Source organism: Pantherophis guttatus, chromosome 1 (assembly GCF_059756535.1).
Source record: "Pantherophis guttatus breed Tessera chromosome 1, ASM5975653v1, whole genome shotgun sequence".
NCBI classification, from domain to species: Eukaryota; Metazoa; Chordata; class Lepidosauria; order Squamata; family Colubridae; genus Pantherophis; species Pantherophis guttatus.
Genome location: NC_142063.1, coordinates 316775597 through 316796001, shown reverse-complemented (window position 1 = coordinate 316796001; position 20405 = coordinate 316775597). Strand labels below are relative to the sequence as shown.

The window sequence follows — 20405 nt, the reverse complement described above, 5'->3', positions numbered from 1 at the left end:
AACCCCTTGGGCTGAAGAGGTTGTGGGGGAAAAAATGCCTTGAAAAGCCTCTGGCGATCCCAGCTCATTTGCCTGATCGTCAGAGGTTGTAGGGAAAAAAATGCTTTTAAAAGTAAAAAAAAAGTTGGCCACACCCACCCAGTCACATTACCCCACCACCACCAAGCACGGCCACAGAACTGGTAGTAACAAATTTTAGATATCACCCCTGCACTAAATGAATGGTTCTAAGTCATGGACTACCTGACTTGACTGTTGTCAAAACAGGTATTGTCTGAAACAAAAACGGCACTCTTGGCAAGACATTCATTTTTCTCATAGAAATTCTCCCCTACAGTGACCATTTAAATTTCTCCATCTTAATTTGTCCTACTTAATTTCAATCCATGTTGCAATGTCATTATTTTGAAACAACAAAGAATTCATATTTGTTACTGTACTCAAGTATTTTACCTTTTTTCTCAATCTTAAAACTTGTTTTCTCTATCAGTTCTATTTGATCTTTTAATTTCATCGTTTTTGTTAATATATTTGTACTTTGATTATTAATCTGGAAACCTGCTAATATATCAAAGTCCTTTAATTTTCCCATTAAAGTTTTCCTGACACAATTTTAGAAGTGGTCTGCCATTATATATGAGAGAAATGTATATCAGTTATGTTTCAGTCCAAGTGGAAATTAGATTTTCTTTAAATTCTAGTTAACTTTTTTTTCAGAATTCCCACACAGTAATTTTCCAATCATCACATTATGCTCTCATGCTATCCTCAGTCCTGCATATGATGAAAGCAGATGTTTCTGGTGTAAACAGCCATCCACTCTGCAATCCCAAATCTAACCTAGATAGCCTAGGTTATTTTTACAATGCCACAAACTGAATGCATAGTGCTCAGTCATCCAAAATTGTTCTTTACTAGAGAAGCAGCTTCTAGAATAAAAACACAGGTTTAAAATGAAAACCTTTCAAAATATATGCATGCTGTATAATTTCTTTTCTGGTTCAATGGCTTTCTCTGATAAGCCAAAGAAAAGAAGTGTCTGTGTGTTTCTGCGTCTGTGTATTTTCTAAAATACTGTTACACCTTATAACAGTTGCTAAAAGTGCCCAAGGAATGGAAGGGAAGGGAAGGGAAGGGAAGGGAAGGGAAGGGAAGGGAAGGGAAGGGAAGGGAAGGGAAGGGAAGGGAAGGGAAGAGTTGGAAGGGACTTTGGAGGTCTTCTAGTCCAACCTCCTGCTCAGGCAAGAAACCCTATACCATTTCAGACAAATGGTTGTCCAATCTCTTCTTAAAAATTTCCAGTGTTGGAGAATTCACAACTTCTGGAGGCAAGTTGTTCCACTGATTAATTGTTCTGTCAGGAAATTTCTCCTTAGTTCTAAGTTGCTTCTCTCCTTGATTAGTTTCCATCCATTGCTTCTTGTCCTGCCCTCAAGTGCTTTGGAGAATAGCTTGACTCCCTTTTCTTTATGGCAATCCCTGAGATATTGGAACACTGCTATCATGTCACCCTTAGTCCTTCTTTTCATTAAACTACATACCCAATTCCAGCAACCGTTCTTTATATGTTTTAGCCTCCAGTCCCCTGATCATCTTTGTTGCACTTTTCTGCACTCTTTGTAGAGTCTCAACATCTTTTTTACATCGTGGCGACCAAAACTGGATGTAATATTTCAAGTGTGGCCTTACCAAGGCATTATAAAGTGGTATTAACACTTCATGTGATCTTGATTCTATCCCTCTGTTTATTCAGCCTAGTGTTGACTTTTTTGGTAGCTGTAGTACACTGCTGGCTCATATTTAAGTGACTGTCCACTAGGACTCTGAGATCTCATCTTGGAGTTGTTATATGAAAGAAATTCATATGTCTCAGAAGTAGTAAGTGTCCATGGGTTTTGTGATGTCCAGAAAACTAATATGAAAATGTGTGAAGGGAAAGAGTTTTAGGCATGAGCTAAATTAGATTGAAAATTCTACAGGACACGAGGGACAGAGGAGGAGTTGCCCTACCAGATTGGGAGACCTATTATCAAGCAGCATGCCTGACCTGGATAAAAGAGTGGATTGAGTTGGAAAATAAAAGAACTTTAATAATTGAGGATCATGACCTACAGGCTGGATGGCATACATTTTTATGGGGCAAAAAATACAAATTACATGGATATTTCAAAAGACATATAATCAGGAATTCACTATTAATAATTTGAAACAAAATTAAAAAACAACATTATACAGGAATGCCAAATTGGATTTCGCCCAATGAAATATTAACCGTCCCAACTCTATTAGATTGGACTAAAATAATTAGGTACAGGGATATACTTAACAAATTGGGAAATCTAAAAACGAAACAAGAATTAGAGCATGATTTGAATAGGGAAGTACAATGGTGGACGTATTTGCAAATCAGATCAAAATACACAAAGGACACAAAGATTAATCAGATACAATTGGAACAAAACAAATTAGACAAAATTATATATGGAAAAGACCAAAAATTAATTAGTAAAATTTACAAATTTTTATTGCAGTATAAAATGGAAGAGGAAACTGTGAAGGACACTATGATAAAATGGGCAAGAAATATTAATCGCACGATAGAGTTAGAGAAGTGGGAAAAGATGTGGAAAATAAATATGAAATTGACAGTATCAATGGCATACAAGGAAAATCAGATGAAAATGTTTCATAGATGGCATCTCCCACCAGCTAGAATAGCAAAAATGTTCCTTGGTAATTCACCGAAATGTTGGAAATGCAAGAATAATTATGGAACATACTATCACCTCTGGTGGACGTGTCCGGTGGCAAAACAATTTTGGACTAAGTTAAAAAACTATTAGAGGATATAATACAGAAACCTGTAAAGGGAGAGCCAGAGCAATTCTTATTAGGGATTCCAACAGAAAACTATACAAAAGAAATTCAATATTTAATATTACATATATTAACTGCAGCCCCCATAATATACGCACAAAACTGGAAGAAGGAATATCCACCAACAGAAGAGGATTTAATCAAAAATATCCTTGAATGCGCAGAGATGGACAAGCTTACAAAGGAACTTAAGAAAAGAGAGGACTCAGATTACTATAGAGTATGGTTTAAATGGTATGATTGGTGTGAGAAAAGGAAAAACGAAAAAAAGGAATAAAGGGGGAAAAAACGGGGAATGGAAATAATACTCTATTATTTATTTTTGTGATAATATGGATTGAATGTGCTGAAGATCAAAGTAAAGAGAAGTTGACACAAAGGAAATTAGATTATTTAAGTAGATTAAGATAAAGTTAGAATTTATGTACCGTATTTTCCGGCGTATAAGACGACTTTTTAACACATGAAAATCTTCTCAAAAGTCGGGGGTCGTCTTATACGCCGGGTGTCGTTCTCCTGTAACCAGGCAGACCAGCCCGAAAGGCTCTGACGAGCCTTAAATGGCTCTGGCGATCCCAGCTCTGACGATCCCAGCTGAGTTCCCTGCAACTCAGCTGGGATCGCCAGAAACCATGTAAAAGGAAAAAAGTTTTTTCCCTTTTACTCTGACGATCCCAGCTCTGACGATCCCAGCTGAGTTCCCTGCAACTCAGCTGGGATCGCCAGAACCATGGCTCTGACAGTCCCAGCTCTGACGGTCGATCCCATCCCAGCTGAATTCCCTGCAACTCAGCTGGGATGGCCAGAGCCATGTAAAAGATAAAAAGTTTTTCCCCTCCAGCTTGCTTACCTCAGCTGCTAGTCCCAACGCTTGCCTTGCTTCGCTTGTCTGAATCTATTCCATCAGCAATCAGCAATCAAGCAAGCAGGGAGTTGTGGACTTCAACTCCCAGAATTCCTCAGCAGCAAAGCTGGCTGAGGAATTCTGGGAGTTGAAGTCTACAAGTCTTAAAGTTGCCAAGGTTGGAGACCCCTGTTCTATTGGGTAAGTTTTTTTCCCCTTTGGGAGCTTTAAAAAAAATAGTCAATTGGGTTTTTTTTAGTTGTTCTTTTTTAGACCTAGCCATTTAAAGTTCAGGAAGTTTTAAATTTAGCTTTCATATAAAAATAAAAATAAAATAAAATAAAATAATATTTGTGCAGCTTTCTGAGATTTAGTGTGTTTCTGTAGTGTTTCACTCTAACTACACAAACACACAAAATCTCACAAAGCTGTATGTGGAATTTTGTGTGTGTAAAGTGTGAAAGTTGGTTTTTTGGACTTTTTGTGGCTGTGTGAGGTTCCTGCTTGTTGCAGGGGCCATTTTGGGTCTAGCACAGCTGCTTTTACATTGTGGGTGAGCCAGTTGTGTTGTGTTGTGTGTGTTTAGAGTGTGAAAGTTTTTTTGGGGGGCTTTTTGTGGCTGTGTGAGGTTCCTGCTTGTTTCAGGGGCCATTTTGGGTCTAGCACAGCTGCTTTTACATTGTGGGTGAGCCAGTTGTGTTGTGTGTGTGTAGAGTGTGAAAGTTTTTTGGGGGGCTTTTTGTGGCTGTGTGAGGTTCCTGCTTGTTGCAGGGGCCATTTTGGGTCTAGCACAGCTGCTTTTACATTGTAGGTGAGCCAGTTGATGTTTTTTAATTTTTATTTGGTGTGCGTTGGAAGAGGGGTAGTCTTATACGGTGAGTATAGCCCAAACCCTATATTTTAACAGGAAAAGTTGGGGGTCGTCTTATACGCCCAGTCATCTTATACGCCGGAAAATACGGTAAATAATAAGAAAGGATCACCTTAAACGAGCTGTTAACAATGGAAAAATGATTTGTATACATGTGCTGTTTGTTTTGTGTTTATTTTTAATGTATTCAAAATAAAAAACTTTTATAAAAAAAAGAAAAAGAAAGAAGAAATTCATATGTCTCAGGAGTAGTAAGTGTCCATGGGTTTTGTGATGTCCAGACAACTAATATGAAAATGTGTGAAGTGAAAGAGTTTTAGGCATGAGCTAACAAGGAAAATGAGGTTACTGTTTAACAATCAGAAAATGAGGTTCATGGGTACAGGCAAGAGTAATATTAAAAAAAATCTTTTGGATGTATTGGATTATACCTCCCACTATCTCCAGCAAGACTGAATGATTAAAAACAATTAGTCTAATTGAAGATTCTGATATTTTGGCTTGGACCACCTTAGAGACTAATGTTTGTAACCTAGTTTTTGCTTTTCATTTGTTTCCCACTTGCTGTAGAGTTTGTCTCCCAGTTGATGTTAGGATAATTAAATTCCCCCTTACTACAATGGTGTGTTTCCTGCATACCTTAACTAACTGATTAGAAAAAAGTTCATCAATTCCCTTTGCTTGGTTGGGTGATCTATAGTATACACATATAACAATGTCATTTCTTTTTCTTCTAATTTTCACCCAAATGCATTAAAGAAGGCTTTCATCCATGGTGCTGTGTATTTCTATACAGGTGTAGTAATTTCTTACATACAGTGCAACTCCCCCTCCTCTTTGGGGTATCTGGTGGTGTTTTTTGTTTTTTTTAATTTCCTTCTAGCAGTACATTCCAATCATAGGCTCCATCCCTCCAAGTTTCAGTAATAGCAACAATATCTTCTATGCTCTTGCTCCTATGTACTATGATTTTAAGATCACCTTGTTTGTTCCCCATACTTTGAGCAATGGTGTATATACATCTGAGCCCTTTATGACTGTCTTTGTGTTTGCCTCCTATTTCTTCTGTTTTATACCCTTCCTTCTCACCACTCCATTTTTTGTTGTCTGATTGGTTATTTTGGGGCTTATGTCTTCTAATGATTAATCTCCCTCCCCTTCCAATTTTACTTTAAAGCCCTTTGGATAAGCTGAGCCAATTATTTTCTAAACACATTCTTCCCAGTTCTTGTGAGGTATAATCCACCCCTTGCCAGAAGCCCTTCCTGTAGGTAATGTAAACCATGGTCTAGGAATCCGAAGTTCACTCTATGGCACCATCCCTTCAGCCAGTGATTTACTTCTAGAATTTTCCATTCCCTCATTAGATGTTGACCTTCTGTTAAAAATACAGATGAGAACATCATCTGTGCTCCTAACTGTTTGGATTTCCTGATATTGTTTTCGTTGTGTCATTTGTCCCAACATGAAAGAATAGAAATAATATTCAATGGATGATTATTTTGATAACCCTCTCTCCCAATCTTTGATATTTGCACCTAGGAGGCAACATATCTCACTTGATAAATTGTCTGGCCCACAAATTGCAGATTCTGTTCTTTTAATAAGTGAGTTACCTATCACCAACAAATGCCTTTTTTTCTTTAGGGAATATCAGCTACTTTCCTTCTTATAAAGGAAAATATTTATAGCTAGAGTTGAAATGAAAAGTCCTTGGTGCTCTCTGAGTTTTGTTTGGGGTTTTTTGCAGACATTTCATTACCCAAACTAAGTAGTCTCATCAGTGCTAGTGATGTTACCTAATTTGGATAATGAAACATCTGCAAAAAAAACCAACCAAGAACTCTCACTTTCCTTCTTGTTTCTGCAACACTTGATGAAATCCTTTCTTCAGATGCCTGCATGTTTTCTTCCTGGGGGAGGCTGTGAAATCAATTACTCAGCTCCAGTAGGGCTGGACCTGACTGGACTAGAATACACAACAGTTTTCTTGATTTTTTTTTTTACCTCTGAGTGACATACTGCCATCAGTTTAACTCTGTGGCTCCATTATTCCAGGTAGTTGTTTGTTCCTTTCTGTGTTTAGTTTGGATATAAACTTCTGCTTTCACTAGGAGTTCCTCATCTTCCTGGTTGAATCTCAGTTTCTCATTTTCTTGGTTGAATCCCAAGCTAGTTTGCAAATCACTATGGGGCTAATCTGTTTCCATGGCAATGTTATTCAGAAAGAAAGAAAGAAAGAAAGAAAGAAAGAAAGAAAGAAAGAAAGAAAGAAAGAAAGAAAGAAAGAAAGAAAGAAAGAAAGAAAGAAAGAAAGAAAGAAAGAAAGAAAGAGTTTGATGTTAATGTAAAAAGAAATAGAAAAAAAAAGTAAATCCAAGCTTCTCTCCTAATAATTCACTTGGAGTAACAATAAGGAAAAGGTTCTGTGTAAGAACCTTTCCGTCTTCAGAGCAGCTCTTGCCTCAAGAACTTGGTGGGACTGAGTCAAGTTTGGTGGGAGCCTGGAAAGAGTTCTGAAGAGGCTCCTTCCTTGCGAGTAAGGAGTAAAAAGTAGGTTTCACACATAAATAGCCACCCAGTACACAGGGTATTGCCCCTTAGCAATGTCAGATATTGCCTGCATAGGATGCACCAGAGACTAGAAGAGGTTAAGTCTTTACAGACATCACATGTGACTATATCAGCCAATGAACTCTCTTATTCGACTCTTACCTAGAAACCACTTGGATATCTTCCCTTTCTTTTCTCTCTCTCTCTCATCTATCTCTCAGCAAGACAACACAGGGACTTCTCTCTCCTCTCAACATCTGAGTCATACAGTTAGGGTAAAAATGTAACAGGATACCCTGTTCATTGTCGTATGCATGTATATATTTGTAAATAATAAAAACAACATTTTGAACCTGAAGCTGTATTGACCAAATAACTTCCTCATAGAACCAAATGAGCACGACCATCAATATATATCTGATTATTATATATATATCTAGCAAAGTAGCTAGAACCGGGGACAGAAAGTGGGTGGGTGATGGGAGAAGGTAATGGGTGATGGGAGACAGTTTAAAATCCTAAGGGCTTTGCACCTTCAGGGCTTCAGGGTGACTTGAGGCAGCACCACAGAGTTGAGGGGTGAAGAAATGAAATTGGGATGGGGAAAGGAAGTAGTGGCCTCTTCTTCTCTTTATTCTCCTCCTCCTCCTCCTCTTCCTCCTCACCCTCCTGCTGTCCTTTTTCTCCATCTTCTCCTTTTCTTTCTTCTTCTCTTCCTACTCTTTAGCACTGCTCCTACCATTTGTATATTCTTCTTCTCCTGTTTTTCCTGCACCTTCACTTCATTCTCTTCCTCCTCCTTTCCATTCTTTTTCTTCTACCTTAGTAGTTGCATGAGAAAAAAATGCTGCACATTCATCAGTAACAGATTCCCCAATACCGTGCTGTTACTGACACTGACACCATCCTTAAATTCTTCTCCTTCTTCTCTTCCTTCTCCTTCACCTTCACTTTATTTTTCTCCTCTTTCTTCCATCTTAGCAGCTCAATTTTCATGAAGTTATTTGTATACACTGGATCAGTGAAGGAGTGAAATAAATAGGTGTAGGGCACCTTGATCAGAATGGGGCAAAGTCAAAGGAGAAAAGTTTTTTCTGCTCTACCACCAGAAGTGAGAACTGTTCCAACCCTTTTGGCCTTAAAACTTGGTTTTACCAGTTGGCTTGGGGCCACGAGAAGGTGTTCAATGCTGGTGATGGTTAATAGGGTACTGCCCATCTCCTTGGTTCTGGTTTTTTTTTTTTTTTTTTTTTGCCGTTTTAAATTTTTAATGTGCATAGTTTGAAATTTTGTTTTTCTTTTTTTTATGCTAGGCAAGCTGCCCATATTCACTCTATTGGGAAGATGAGTGGTATGGTTAATAAATAAACAACTAAATCAATGCAGGTAGTCCTCGAGTTATGAATGTAATGTAGCCAATTACATTCATAGCCCGAGGATTCATTGGAGTGAATCATGTAAGGTTATTGCTTAACTTCAAACAGTCACTAAGTGAACTGTCATAACTCCAGGATTAACTGTAAATATCAACATGCCAACCAGCTTAAAGAGCAAACTGATCAATCGGTGTACACTACCTGTGCTTGATAATATAATTGTGACATTTGGATATTAAATGTCAAATCAGTTAGAAGCTGAAAGTTGACCAAAGCACTGAATGATAAACATCAATATATAACTAACTTTCTGGCTCGTCCCCCCCACCCCCCGCCCCTGCTGCCCAGCTGATTTCCGCATCGCCCCTGCTGTACTCACTAGAGCTGCCCGGTAATGGGTTTCAATTTCATCTGCTACCGAGTCGCTTGTTGGCGTGCATGCGCTCGCGCATGACACTTCTGCGCATGCACAGAGACATCTGGGCAAGTGGGCGGAGCCTCCCATCGCTGCTACCGGTTCACCCGATCCGGGGTGAACCAGTAGCAACCCACCACTGGAGCTGCCTGAGTTGATTAGTGGCATGTTTGAAGCTCCGTTTTAGTCCCAAAAGGGCATGGGCGCACTCCCAACCAGCAAACCCATTGTGAATGTTAAGTGCAGCCTACCTCTGGATGTAGCTATAAAATTCTTTATAAGCATTAAAAGAACAAGTTCAGATTTAGATAAACGTAATCTTCAGTTATCAAACTTCTGCACACCTTGAAGTTTGCAACAAACTTGTAAGGTTGTATAGTCATATAATGGTTAAGATTGAGCCTTGAATTATGGCAGTTTGATTTCTGTTATGAATTTACAAGGTTGCTTTAGGCAACCTGTTATCCCACAATCTCAGGTCCCCCCATGCAATATATAAGAATAAAAGTGACCTACTTCATAATAATGGGAAGACAGAAAAGTGGAGACCTTGATGATATAGATGTTCTCATTGTGGACAGGGGATAAAGAGTTATTCTTCAGCAAAAAAACCAACCTTGAAAATTTCAAGATACTAAGAAAGATGTCTAAAGAAGATGTTGCAGAATCCCCTGCTGTTGACTGATTCTAGTGATTTGAACCGAAGTCTATTTTCATGATTATCAGATTTGTTATTTTCCATGTTTCATGATGTTTATTATAAGGCAATTGAAGTCACTAAGAAATACATTTTTATAATGACATTGGCAGCAAATATCAAAATGAGCGAAGAACTGTCATGTTTCTGGATTTTTGCTATTATAAATCCAAGTTACCATGTAGATTTCTGCAGGAATATAAAAACTCAGGTGTATTTGCCAATTGTGTGCCAACGTAATAAGGAATTAATGTGAAGACAAGGAGAATATTTTAAGGGTATAATCATTAAGTAACACTAAAAAATGCTTAATCATGTAAACGCTGCATCTTTTCCATTTAAAATTGTCTTAATCACCACCAATTGTCAATTGTGGAGCTCTCCTGAAAACAAGAGAGCCTCCAAATGCTCACTGCAAGAAATAGATCTTCATGGTTTTCCTGAACATTTATTGAAGAAAATGAAAAGATGTAAATTATGTAAAGATACGGCTATCTAAAATGCATGTCCCTAGACATCCATATTTCTATCCATAGAAAAAATATCTGAACTATATAAACGTTCAAAAATACCAAGATAGATATTAATACTGAAGCGATGTTCCCTTTAAGTTAGGTGTAGATGCAACTTCATACAGATAGTAAAGTTGGTCCACAGGGCAAAACATAATACACACAACAAGTTATTATTGCCAATACCTTATTCATCGTGTCTTCCTGTGATTACAGTAAATCCTGAGATTCCAGCATTCTGCTCCCACTACCTGCCTTACATTTTGCTGGATGGGAAGACAGCTACAAACCATTACTGTAGCTCCTGGTCCGTTCTGGCATGAGATTGGTGAATTGGGACAACATCATGAAGTTCATTGGCTTGTGCTGCTACTACCGTAATTAAACCAAATGCATTCAGTTGGTGAAAGAGGATTGGAGAGTTGTCTTTGGTTGATAGCAAGTTGGCCAAATTAAGGTTATTTTGTTTGATAAAATATTGGAATACTCTCCTCCCCTAGATGAGACAGATTCCCTCTCTTGGCCTTCCAAAAAGGCATTAAAACATGGCTCTGTGACCTTGCATGGGGAGCCCACAGGGCATGCAGCTGTGGTTAATGTTCTGAGACCCCTCCATTTTTAACAGGTTTTAATTATCCTTGCCTTTTAAATTTTAAGATGCTGTTTTTGTATTTTAACATTTTATTGTACATTGCCCATAGTCCCTATCTGAAGGATCTGGGTGCTGTTCTGTCCCCGTCCCACACGCACACACACAACAGACGTCCAAGAGTTAAAAACCAAACCAGCCGACAAAATCCTTTTCCTTATGATAACGGAACTTGGCAGCAACCTAGTGGATGCCTGCCAAGAGTTTATTACTCACGAAGGGAAGAGATAACTTCTCTCCGCTTCTGGTACATCAAAGTAAAATGTTCAATAATTACAGAGTAAATTAAGTCCAAATATAATCCAGCAAAGCCTATAGCAAAAGTCCGGCAATGCAGAATGGTGTGGAAGCTTTCAGCTAATCTCTGGCACGCCTTTTCTTCTGTTGCACGCGCTTATCTCTGCGACGCTGTCGAGGATCCAGCCAAGACTCATTACTCTCATCACTGTCCACCTGTGGCTGCGTGGACGTGCTTGGCCCCGGCCCTATCTCTTGCCCTTCAGTGGACACCGAAGGCATTGCCAACGAGGAGGGTCCTGGAGAGGGAGGCCTTGCCAACTCCTCTCCTTCACTCTCGGATTCCTCTCCTGCCGATGACACAGGCTCAGGTAACGGAGCCACAACAGGTGCTTCAAAAATGTGAAAATAAACAAATAAAATAGTACATACGTCAGTTGAAATCTGAAGCAGAAAATGCCTCATTTTTATTTTGTTTAAATACGTGTTGTAAATTCATAATGATTTTTACTAAAATGTGTTAATTAAACTTAGCAACCATGGGAAAATGAGGAAAAATTCTCTTATATCCACATATATTATGGAAGAAAACACAAGGAAAAGTAATAAATGACCAATTTTTACAATAGAAAAAGTATAAAAAACAGCATGTGCAAAAAACTGTAAAGGAAACAGCTATTGATAAATGATCTAAAATATATCCAAGTTTATTAACAAAATAAAATTATTTAAGGTAATTAGAATACAAAAGCAGAGTTTCAAAAAGAAATTCAGAATTCTTCACAAAATACCATGTTTGTCCCAAAATAACATCCGGTCTTATTTTTTGCCACCAAAAAAGGCACCAGGTCTTATTTTCAGGAAACATCTACTTACGGACTCACCTCGCATTGGCAGCACCAACAGCCTCGCCCAGGAGGCGCCTCCTGCTGGCCCACTTCTGCAACCATTTGCCACCACTCACACACATCGCCCTTGGCCTGTTTTGCTGTCAGAGGCCTTCCAGAAAGGCCTTGGCAACTGAGAAACAGGCTTCAGATTGACACATGCAGTGGCCCCTGACTTCCGTTTCACCATCAGATGCCTTCTGGAAAGCCCTCTGCAGCTGACAATAGAGCTCTTGATCGATCCAGAGCTCCTTTATCGGCTGCAGAGGCCTTTCCAGAAGGGCCTCTGACAGCAAAACAGAGGCCAGGGGTGACAAATGCGAGTGGCAAGCAGCCACAAAGGTGGGCCTGCAAGGCAAGGCAGGTGTTGGGGTGTGTGAGGCCTAGTAAGTAGGGGAGCTCCACCCCACCCCCGCTCTAGTTCTTTATGCATGCACGTGGCCCCATCTCATGCACCACCGGAGTGGACAGAGTCTTAACTAGGGCTTATTTTGGGGGTAGGTTTATATTGGGCACACATGTAAAAATCAAGCTAGGACTTACTTTCGGGGTAGGTTGTATTTTTGGGGAAACACGGTAGTTGGTGTCCTGATGGTCCTTTGGAGGGAAGGAATTACTATAGCAGGTTTTCTCCTGATTTTTTCTTATTCCTCTGGGATCCTTTTTTTAGAGGTTGGCAATTGGGAGAGGCAGGCAAAAATAAACTAAAGGATATCTGGAAAATATTTTAATATCACATAAATGGGAGCTGAGATGTTAATAGACAACTCATTTGTTGAGCAAATTCCTATTGATAAAGACAATTTATCAAATTAAGTTAACAGAGGAGCTTCTAGGCCAGGGCTGCCAAACTCCCAGGCTGAATGTGTCATGCATTGGCCATGCCTATGCCTGGTTTAGCGAAGGGGGGGGGGAAGACAACACCATGATGTGAGTTTGACACCCCTGTTCTAGGCAGTGATTTACAGAATGCCCCAATATGTTTAGCATCATATTTATCACCAGGCAAAAATATTCCTCTATTTCCCCAAATCTTTCTTTGGTTTGATTTGCCTCTTCTATATTGGAATACCAGATATAGTTTCCCTATACAATTTATTAATTGCATGTTATTCTTTCACCGTTTTGCTTTTATGCTTTCATAATTTCTTTATATTTTAAATAACATGTAATACAGTTAGGGAGCTTCAGTTATTGGGAAAACTCAAATTCAATATTAGGCTGCTGCAAAAAAAAAAGGCAAATTCTGTGAAAGAAATCACTTAGAAAAAGAAGTAACTACAATGGAACAGTTATGCAAATCTCTGATGAAAGGCACAGAATACTTTTATCTCATAATGCAGAATTGAAGAAGTTGCAAAACTGCAAAATAATCACGATAAACTTGCAAAATAAACTAACCAAGAGCAAAATTACATTTGAGGTAGTTGAACGTATAACTATAGTATTTTATCTAGTATGAACTTGACCTTGGAAATCAGAATCATCATTAAAGCTTAACGCATTGTAAGCCGCCTTGAGTCTCCGGAGAAGGGCGGCATATAAATCAAACCAATAAATTAAATAAATAAAGTTGAGCGATTAGAAATAAAACATAGCAAAATGGATTGCTTCTTCTAAATGCAGACAATCTATGAAATTTATAGTCCTGGTGGCGTAGCAGACTAAAGCACTATTAACAGTGTTATTAAGACCAGCTGCCTGCAATTACTGCAAGTTCAAATCTCACCAGGCTCAAGGTAGGTAAAATGAGGACCCAGATTGTGCGGGCAACAAGCTGACTTTGTATAAACATACAAAAGTATGAAGGCTATTGTTTAACGCATTGTAAGCCGCCCTGAGTCTCCGGAGAAGGGCAGCATATAAATCAAATTTTTTAAAAAAAATTTATTCCAGAAGGTAAACTGCGTATCACTAACTTGACAACTTAAAAAAGGATGAGAATTCATAGAGAATATACCTGTTGAAGTTATCATTAGGATGTGTGAATTTATTTATTCCTCCAAAATCACCATTAAATCACTATCATGCCAAATCCCCATTTTATTTAACTAACATAAACCAACTCTTCTTCAGCAAGGCAGACACTGAGCAGCTAGCAGCCCTGTTTTGTAAACCTCAGTACAACAATAAAAAGAGTAGGGAAAGAAGAATAAAAAGACAGGGAACCAATTAATGTTGTAATCCTTTCAATTCTAGATAGCTGAAGTTCTTACAATTGATCAAGTCTCAAAAGAAAAATTTTAATGCCAAATTATATTAAAGGGAAGTTAGAGGGAAATAAATTAGGGAGAGAGTTTAGAGAGGAAATAAAATAGAACAACAGAGTTGGAAGGGACCTCGGAGGTCTTCTAGTCCAATCCCCTGCAGGAAACCCTACACTACTTCAGACAAATGGTTATCCAACATCTTCTTAAAAACTTCCAGTGCTGGAGCATTCACAACTTCTGGAGGCAATTTCCAGAAGTTCCACTGATTGTTCTGTCAGGAAATTTCTCCTTAGTTCTAAGTTGCTTCTCTCCTTGATTAGTTTCCACTCATTGCTTCTTGTCCTACCCTCAGGTGCTTTAGAGAATAGCTTGACTCCTTCTTCTTTGTGGCAGTCCCTGAGATATTGGAACAATGCCATCATGTCACCCTTAGTCCTTCTTTTCATTAAACTAGACATACCTAGTTCCTGCAACAGTTCTTCATGTTTTAGCCTCCAGTCCCTTAATCATCTTTGTTTAGAAGTCTCTTTGTACGGAGTCTCAACATCATTTTTTTACATCATGGCGACCAAAACCAAATGCAGTATTTCAAGTGTGGCCTTACCAAGGCATTATAAAGTGGTATTAACACTTCACATGATCTTGATTCTATCCCCCCGTTTATACAGCCTAGAACTGTGTTGGCTTTTTTGGCAGCTGCTGCACACTTCTGGCTCATATTTCAATGGTTGTCCACTAGGACTCCAAGATCCATCTCACAGTTACTACTATTGAGTAAGGTATCACATATACTGGGGATAGGTATAGAATGGGGAAAGAATGGAGAGACGAAAACATCTGAATAACTTAAATGAGAACAGAATTACTACTAATATAATGTAATATTTATTAACCTGGTTAAATAAGAAACCTTTTATAATATTGAAGAAGCTTTAATGTCCATCAAACATAAAAGAATAGCAAAAACATGGAAATTACACAAACCTGATTGTATTTTTCTCCAAAATACATGTATCAAGCACAGGAAAAATCATGCTTCCTCTTTTATATAAACGGATACAAACTGGTAAACAGATGCAAACTTCAAAAGAACCTAAAGCTAGAGCTGTAGCCCTTTGGATATCAACTATAGATTTTTGTTTGCAAATACAGCAAAAGTAAGTTTATTTTTTTTAAACATAAGGTACAAGAAATGATGTCAAGTTCAACCTATCATCCAAGGACAATTTTACATTCTTTAAACTTTCTCCAGAGGTAATATTGTTATTGGAAATATTTCAGTATGGTTATAGATATAAACATGGATTGTTTTAATCATATACCTGAATTTAAAATATAGTAATTTCTTAGATATAAAAAGTTAGTTAAAATATGGTTGACTGATACTTGGTGAGAAAAGAATACTACAGGTAGTCCTCAATTTGTGATTTATTATCACAATTGCAATCAGAATTCCTTTTCTAACAATGTAGTCAGAAAGCATTATATCACATGACTGCATTGCTTAACAATAGCAATCCTGGCAATCTGTTGTTGTCATTAACCAAATTCCACAGGTGGTTAGCTGAGGACCCACTGCAATCCAAGAAATTCCAGCCTTGGTCTCTCCCACAGGTAAGGGATTGCATCCAACTCCCCACACCTGCCTACCTTCCCATCGCTATCCTTTTGACTGGCTTGTATTCTACCTTGAGAGACAACAAGGTATTATGAAAAATACTATGAACTTTTGATAAAAACTCTAAATTATTAATGTAACAAAGCAATATAGCAATTATATTTTCAAATGTTAATTTATTAAGACTTATCGCTCAAAGTCTTCATTAAGGGAAATTATTAAAATTCTGGCTGTCATCTCAAACATATCTACAGGTAGTCCACAACTTACAGCAGTTCATTTAGTGACTATTCAAGGTTACGGCAATGAAAAAAAGTGACTTATAACCACTTTTCACACAACCGTTACAGCTTCCCCATGGTCATGTGATCAAAATTCAGGTGCTTGGCAACGGACTCATTTATGAAGCTGCAGTGTCCCAGGGCCGTGTGATCATCTTTTGCGACCTTCTGACAAGCAAAGTCAATGGGGAAGCCAGATTCACTCAACAATTGTGTTACTAACTTAACTACAATGATTTACTTAACAACTATGGCAAGAAAGGTGATAAAATGAGGCAAAACTTGCTTAACTGTTTTGCTTAACATAATTTTTGGGACTGAGATTGTAAATTGAGGACTACCTGTATTTCACATCATTTTTAAAAAATGTAAAATTCACCATCTGATTCTCACTAAAGCAATTATCCAGAAATATCAGATACTTAATAGAGTTATACATCCAGGAAAAATATTATATATAGAAACACTAATTATTCAATATTTTCCAAATTGGCTTCAGAATAAAAATAAGCATTATTAGCTTCTGGCTATTCAAAAAGAATTATTGTGCGTAAAATATCAACAACCCTTTTTGTATAGAACATGTGCAGTTCGAAAGCAAGCAATAAATTTATTTTAGTAGTCACTTTTTTATGCCATTTTTTAAAAAATAAATTAATTAACAATACCAGGAGCAAAGCAAGTGTTGGCAAAAATGTAAGAGACTTAACATATGTACACCTGCGGGTCTTGTGCAAAATTCAAAGGTTTTGTAAAATGTTTGGCATATGCAGATTTTGAAAACAGGAGTATTGCATTAGACCCCAGGTTAGCCTTATTAAGTAAGCAAATTGCACAAAGAATTGTTAATAGTTTCTTATTAATTGCTAGCCAATTTATAGATCTTATAGATCACACAGGAAACGTTAGAATCTTTTAACATTGGTTTGGATTCTACAATGTTGGCCAATAGACATAATTGAGAAGTTGATGGGGAGGGGGAAAGTAAGGCTAAGCAAGTTTGGTATAATTTTACTCAATATGCACAAGGTGGTATTTATATACTCCTAATGCACTAGCAATCCACGATCAGATATTAGTTTAGAAATAATTATTGAACAACGTATTCTGTACTTATTAATATAGTTAACATATTTGAAAGTTCTATTTGTGCAAGAAATATTATTAAACTATTTTAGTATTTTTTTAGAAAAATAAAGACATGTGAAACCAAATGGAGAAAAAGAGCAGAAGAAAACCTCTTGAGGGAAATGTGAGGTATATAATTCAAACAATTCAAATAAAATATAAATATGGCACATTCTCGAACTAAATTTCCACTAAGCCAGTCTTGGCAAGTCTGTAGCCCAATCCTCCTCGAGAGTATCCGTTGAGAAAACTGTTTCCATGGCTAAACACAAAAAGCTCGAAATCAAAGAGCACTTTCCAGGCTCAAACGCTAAGCCTTAGTGACTAAGGTATAAACTGATTAACAATGCAGGTGTCGCAAGAATCCTCGACGGTTTGGCAGATCAACGTAACAACTCTTTCAGAAAGAAAAGAACACTCCACGGTGATCTTAATTTCCAAATGCTAAGAACCGTCGCCTCTTGAACTACAGAGTCAGCCCTCCTTTCTTCCTTCTCTTCATCTCTACCCGTCGCCTGATCAACGCCTCCTTTCTCCTCAGCATCTTCCACTCACAATTCAATTACGACGCCCCGAGCTCTGCCGTAAACGGTCTCCTTCGCCTCGAGCTCGCCTCCTGACGTCATCTAAAGCTGCCACCCAATGAGAGGTAAGGCTTAAGTATAGAACCAGTCCTCGTGAATGCTATTTGAAGACATTGGGGCATGAAGGGAAAAAAAAAAAGGTCGAGGCGGGAAGAAATAGAGGTGGGGATGGGGCGGGACAACAATAAGAGAGACGGTCCTCTTGCTCCAATAAAAAACAGGCTACTTTTCCTTCTCTCTTGCCCTTAAGTACGTTCACTCTTCTCCACTCCTGTACTGCGGAAAGAGTAAGAACGGGGGGGAGGGGGGAAGAGCTAGGCTTCCCCCACAAGGGCTTCGCGCGTTCGAAAGGGGTAGTGTAAGCAAGATGGATGTCCCGGTTAACCAATGAAACGCCGAGATCTATTATTTGCCTATAACCCCGTTAGATGGTGTATGTGTGTATGCGGATCCCCTTCTACTTTGAAGCTCCCTCCTCCTTTCCGTCATTTCTTGGAGCCAATGGGAAGGCAGGGCGGCTTGGGGTGGAGGCTTTCCCCCCTCCCCTCCCGCACGCTCGGAGGCGCCATGGGCTGAAAACTAAACCGAGATGGAATCTCCCAGTCTGAACCGGTTTGAGCCGGTTCCGAGTCTGTGGCACTAGAGGAGGAGGAGCGGGAAGAGCGGAAGGAGAAGCAGCAGCAACGAAGGAAAGCGAGAGCCGGGGGGGAAACGAAAGAGCGAGTGAGAGCGAATTGAGGGGATTGTGTCCGAGAGAAAGAAAAGCAGTCGCCCCACGCACTCGGTTCCTTTGCCGCCTTTACCGTGTGGGGAGGGGCGGGCGGGCGGGCGAGCGAGAGAGGAGGAACTGCTGGAGGGCGCGCGTGTGCGAGGAAGCAGAGCGGGGTTCATTAAGCGCAGGAGTGGATTGGCAGGAGGAGAAGCAGGGGTTTAAAATAGAGAGAAGGGACGGGGTTAGGTATGGAAGTGAACTGAGGGGAAAGCAACCCGTGCAGTGTGAGAGCGTGAGGAAAGAAAGGGGGAGGCAGCTCAGCCAGAGACTGGCCGTCTGACTGACTCCCGAGAGTCGGGTGGTTGAAAAGTGCTTCTGAGTTTTTAAAAATTTAGGGACTCCCAAAACAGGCGTGGGGGGGGATCTAGCCAATTGAGCGTTTTCTAGCTTCCCCGCCTATTTAATTTTGGAGTGGGAAGGAGCGTGGTGTGGGTGTGTTGTAGGCCCCTAAATTCCTCCCCCCCCTCCCAAATTGGCAGATCTCCCTCAACTTCAGTGTTCAGCCTGACTGCCTACCTGAATAAGGGAGTCTCCTTAAAATCGCTCTGTTTTAATATATAAGAAGTATTATTTATGTGAGGGGGGGGTGTAGAAACGCCCCCTCCAACTTAAGGTTTTAAGGAAACGGCGGGAGAGGAAAACCGGTAGAGTACCTTCTTTCTTGCCTGGTGGAAGAACTTGCCTCGAATCAAATCGCATCCCCACCCTCCTTGTGTGTCTTTTTGGGGTGGTTGGAAAAGGGGGTGAATCTTGGGTACACATTTGAATGGACGGCCAAGCCCTGGTTTTTTCTATGGGCGAATTTGTAACTTTAAGAAACAGAAAGTGATTTGTGTGTTGTTGCCCTCTCAGCCCTTCTTTTTTGTAATTCACCTTCTCTTCCCATCCCCATTTGTTAGTAAGTCGGAGAGTTGGGGGGAGGGTGGGTGGGCTTTGAATGACTTTTGGACTGCTTATGAAAAGAGAAAGATACCTTTCTTTTGTATCTGTGTGGTGGGGAGTTGAGAAGGAAGGAAGGCTGGACAGATCTCTTCACTCCTCCTCCTCGTGCATTTTAGCTTTGCTTGGATTTCTTTTTTTTTTTTTTAACTGCTCCTCTCCACTACTTGCCTCTCTAGAAGGAATAGTTGTGATACTCAATTAGGTAAGTGAGAGCTTTCAATTAATGAAAACACGTGCATGGGACATTAAATTGGAAAGGGAGGGAAAAGAGGGTTTGTTGAAAGTTGGGGTGTAGAGGAAAGCAATGACCGGAGAAATCAACTGGAACTCTTGTGGAAGGGGCTGAATGTGAAAAGATCTACTGGAAAGATTGCTTTATGCTTAGCAATTCTCAAATGCATTTTAGTTTTTATTTGAAATAATGGTTCTCATCCCCCTAGGCCTAAACTGTATACAGTAAACTGTGTGATAATCTTGTCGTTTCCAAGGAAAACAAAAATGGGGAGTGCTAAGTACGAAGCTTTTTCGTAATATAGAGATATAAGCGGGTCGTTCTTGAAGACTTGTACTTGCACCACATGGAAAGCAGAAAGAGAAAGGGGCGTGTATCTCAAAGAGACATAGGGCTTCAATAGGTGCCAGCTTTGGAGCAAGACGAAGTTCAAAGAAGATGCTTGGGAAATCGGAAATAATAGTAATCAGACAGGGAAGGAAAATGTAGCAGGTTCCAGCAACCTAGGCCATCCTTGGAGCATGGCGGTGGGACTGGAGCAAAGCAGCAAGTGTAGGTTAGGAAACTGGAGCTGGATACTAAAACGTAAGCGGGAGAGAGAAGGGCCTGGCGGGAGATGAAAGGAGGACCTTTTCTTATAGGTAGATGAAGGACAAGGCGGGAGACTGGGACCGGATGGAGAAAAGAACGAGCGTTATCTGTGAATTATTAGGAGTGGAA

At 39.4% G+C, this 20405-nt stretch overlaps 1 protein-coding gene and 1 long non-coding RNA gene across 6 annotated transcripts in view; one reads left to right on the top strand and one right to left on the bottom strand.

Annotated features, from left to right (window-relative positions):
• Positions 1 to 10951: 10951 nt before the first annotated feature.
• Positions 10952 to 18274, bottom strand: LOC132711994 (uncharacterized). Its single transcript, XR_009622702.2, has 2 exons — positions 12462 to 18274; positions 10952 to 11423 (listed from the first exon to the last, which is right to left on the bottom strand). It is a non-coding gene; the product is annotated as an uncharacterized LOC132711994 (long non-coding RNA).
• The window catches only part of XPO1 (exportin 1), a 71839-nt gene continuing 69295 nt past the window's right edge, over positions 17862 to 20405 (top strand). For 2 of the 5 annotated variants that reach the window (XM_087883302.1, XM_087883301.1), the window contains exon 1: positions 18529 to 19655. The gene's annotated coding sequence lies outside the window, so the exon portion shown is untranslated. Of the gene's footprint in view, positions 19656 to 20405 lie in introns of all 5 variants that reach the window. The other 3 variants (XM_034427295.3, XM_060692620.2, XM_087883303.1) reach the window with 3 other exon arrangements.